This window comes from Pygoscelis adeliae, unplaced genomic scaffold (genome assembly GCF_000699105.1).
Source record: "Pygoscelis adeliae isolate BGI_AS28 unplaced genomic scaffold, ASM69910v1 Scaffold320, whole genome shotgun sequence".
Taxonomy (NCBI): Eukaryota; Metazoa; Chordata; class Aves; order Sphenisciformes; family Spheniscidae; genus Pygoscelis; species Pygoscelis adeliae.
In genome coordinates this window covers 984,958-988,863 of record NW_008823967.1, presented here as the reverse complement: position 1 = coordinate 988,863, position 3,906 = coordinate 984,958, and positions in this window count along the sequence as shown.

The following is a 3,906-nucleotide window of genomic DNA, read 5'->3' as shown; positions in this document are numbered from 1 at the left end:
CTTTTGACTGCAGTCACTTTAATCTCAAGTATCTGTAATGTGGCATGCAGCTAAAAGAAACCTCCACGGCTTGTTTGAAAAGACGGGGAGAAAAAAAATCTTGAGTATTAGGCTACAGAAATATGGATAGCTCTCCAAATATGAAATAAGTACTTATTTATTTTTTTTCTACCAGACATGACCAACATTACTGGAGTTTTTTCACCAATGGAGCAGAAAAAAGGCAGTATTTTCCGTGTACTGAGACAGCACAGTGCTCAAACAATTCCCATGTCCCTTCTAGCAGCCAGCACTCCCCATAAAGCCAAAAAATAAAAGACAGCAAAACACTATTTGGATTTTTTTTTCTGACTGGAATCACACATTTTACCAAACTTTCCTCTGTGAAAGCACAGCAGTAGGTAACAAGTAAACTAATACTATGGGGGAAAGATGTTCACCTGTCACCCTTTCTGTCACCTTCATCTGCACTGACCCATTCTAGATTTTTAGCCTTGGTCCATTCATCTCAACTTAGGAAAGTTTAATCCTCTGTTTACAAATTCTGCAGTGGAGTTCTAAAATACTACTGCAAAATAGCATGTTTGGATCATCACAGTAAATTACTCCCATAGGGGTGTTTACAAGTGAAAACAGAAAGAACTTTTTAAGTGCTTTTGTCCCCCTTTCTTCTTTGATGCAAGTGTTATGCTGCTTGAAAACAATGTCAGACTTAGCATTGGATGGAGTCCTCCATTGAGTAGAGACTAAATCACGGGATAGGTAATAAAAAAATTCAGCCTCTTGATAAATTAAATTCTTGGCCTCTCTGCTCAAACAGCCAGCAAGGACCTCAGCTAAAGCCAAACATAGTAGCAGTGTTTCTCTGTGATGCAAATTCATCTTCACGATGATCTGGATCAAGACAATCTCAGAGATTTTCAGTTAGCTACAAAATGAACGTTGTGAAAGAAAAGAAGTCAAACTGAGATGAAAAAGGTCAATAGAGGAAAGAATTACAATACAGTCCCTGCAAGAAAAGCATGGGTTCTGGAGAACATGAGAGCTCATCAGCCTCTTCAGTGACTTGGAAAGCACCTGAACGGTGTGAAGTTGGTTAGCAGTTGACTAGCACCGTTTGTAAATACATCAGGAAGTTGCCAGTGTGTGAGTATTAATTTTATTGTCTGGAAAGGGTAAAACAGGTGGGTTGTGGGCGCAAAACTTTACGCTGTACCAGTGTGCGATACTTGCACTGAAATGACCAGGTTCTTTCTCTTTTAATATAGAGACGAGAAGTGGACTTCTGCACTGGGATCTGTCCACATTATCCCAGGAATGACTCCTCCTTTGGGAAATGCCATTCTGACATACCTTCTACGCAGATCCTTGCTTTGCAATGTCTCCACTGACCAACCAAGCCTCAAGCTCACTCTTCTGAATATTGACAACACTCATGCTGGCATATGAAGACCTCAGAGGGGACTAACAATGAGAGAGCAGTCAAGATCCATTGGTGTCTGATAATCTTTCTTTACTGGAAAAGGAGGTTTCTACCAGTAAAGTCATTGCTTTCACAGATTGTGTAAAGAAGCCAGTGGAGGGTGGGGAGTATGCAAACTAGGCTGCTCCCAGTTGAAATATGTGAACAAAAGAACGACAGAGACCATGATAAAAGTTGATTGTATGAGTAAAAAGGCCAAACCACTACCACATGCCTGATGAAAAGGCAGGAAAGATGTTGTCCAAACCAGGACTCCCAGGAGAGATGAGATCACACTAAGCGGGGGAGGAGGGTACGTACAGGATGTTGTTTTGTAACTGTGTAGTGTTTTCCAGAGTAAAAGTGATTGTGGCTTGGCTAAGCCCAAGTTCCTCGCCTGCCCGCTACTTTATCCCTAAAGACTAGAAACAAGAGCTCCACCACCAGGTAGGCTCTCTGGAAATGCATCCAAGCAGCATGGTGCTGGGAACCAGAGACTTCGCCTATTGTCAGTGAAGTCTCTGAAGACCCAACTTCTCTATGCAGATGGAGCTGACTGCCCAAGAGTCGTAGTACTGCCTCAGAGTCCTGAGGCACAGAACTAGACTGCCCAGGACCCAAAACCCAGAAGTTCAATCAAACTGATTTGGTCATCAAAGGTCCACTCTCACAGGGAGAAAAGGGTTTCCCCATAGCATTCTGTTTCCAAGCTAGGTCATCATTCAAAGGAAGTCAACTCCTCTTTCCCACTGAACCTACAGGCTAACAATTATGTCACTAAGAGTCAGGACCATTTTTACATAATATTTCAGGTAGTCCATAGTTTGCTAGATTCTTTATTTGTGCTGAATTCCTTTTGTAGGGGCACAGCTTTAGAAGAGATTTTAGCAATTTTTAACTCTTCTGTCAGTAAATTAATCCAGGCTGCTCTTGGAGGCCTTTCTCCTTCCTTTACTGACTTCTCGCATGCACTACCCACTCTCCTGGAAATTCTATTATCTTAATCTCAGAGCATTCATTTCACTTGCCAGTATTGCTTTTCTTATCTTGACTCTTGACTTCACTATGTAATCATTCCATTTCTCCTCCACATTTAATGTTTGATTCCATGGCTGTATCTCTTCCTTGCTCTGCATTACTTTTCCTGGTTCTCTGTTCACAGGGCCTTGTTAGTTTTTGCAGAGTCGGCTCCCTTGAAGGACTCAGCCTCCATTTCCATTACTATCAATGACAACCTCTGGCGTTCTGTTCAGAGTATGAGGGACAGCATGCACTGATGTTTATGCCAATCCTCTTGATACTAATTATTCCTTTATTCCGTATCTTCTGTTTATCTCTTCAAATATTTTATTCCATCTTGTCAACTTTTCTTTCATGCTACTAAACTTTCCTCTGGCACAATGTAATACTCTCATTTCTCTTATTTTTTATCTCACTGATGGCTCAATTATAAGTATAATTAAGTACTAAAAATGAAGCACTCTTGAACTCTATCTTATTAACGGTTCTACTTCACAGTATTAGACATGCTTCTCACCAGTTAGAAAACCATATCACCGTAGTGAGGCAATGATCAATTGAAACAAATTGCACATCACCTGTTTTTGTAAGCAAACCCATTACCTTGCCTTGTATGGAAGAAATAACCCTCTGAAACCTCTCTATCACTTTATTTTCTAAGTTGCTACTACACACTTTCTGATAACATAATGTATGAGGACCACGGTAGGCCTTGTAATTAGGGCTTTGAAGCCTGCAAACTTAGACACAGATACACAGCAGGATTTAGGATTTCTGTCTTTCTGTCTCCTAGCCCAGTCTCCTATAAAGCAAATATATACTACTAAAAGATACTTTCCCTTTGAATGTTATTTCTTGAACTCTTTCTTTCAGGGCTCCATCCATCTCTGTTACTTTTCATCTGTAAAGGTGCTCATCTGTTTGTTCCTGAATGTCATTTTTTTTCTTTCATCTATTGATGCAATTTTTGTAATTACAACATGGGAGGAAGGCGTTGCATTATTTTAGTTTACAAACAGCTGCACAAATAAAGTATCTGCCTGTACAAAGTGGTTTGGGGCAGAAAGTGTCTTACTCTTTTTTATAACTTACTATGTTAATTTATGACTATTATGCAAATTGGGCGAAATTACTAAACACTTTCAGTTATAACCGCTCAATGATTAATTGCTTGGGATAATTAGAGCTCTGAGAAAGCTATTCTGTTTTCTCATACCCCATCCACAAAACAGCTTTTAACAGTCATCACACGGTGCCTACCAATGATTAAAAGGATCTTCAAAGTCCATTAGGATGACCCATTCCTTAGGTTGCCAGGAAGGTCTCTGATGCCCTGCACATGATGTACGCCATTCTTACTGCAATCCCAATATCTATGGACCTAGGGACCAGAGAGAGCCTAAGAACGAGAATAAAACTGTGCG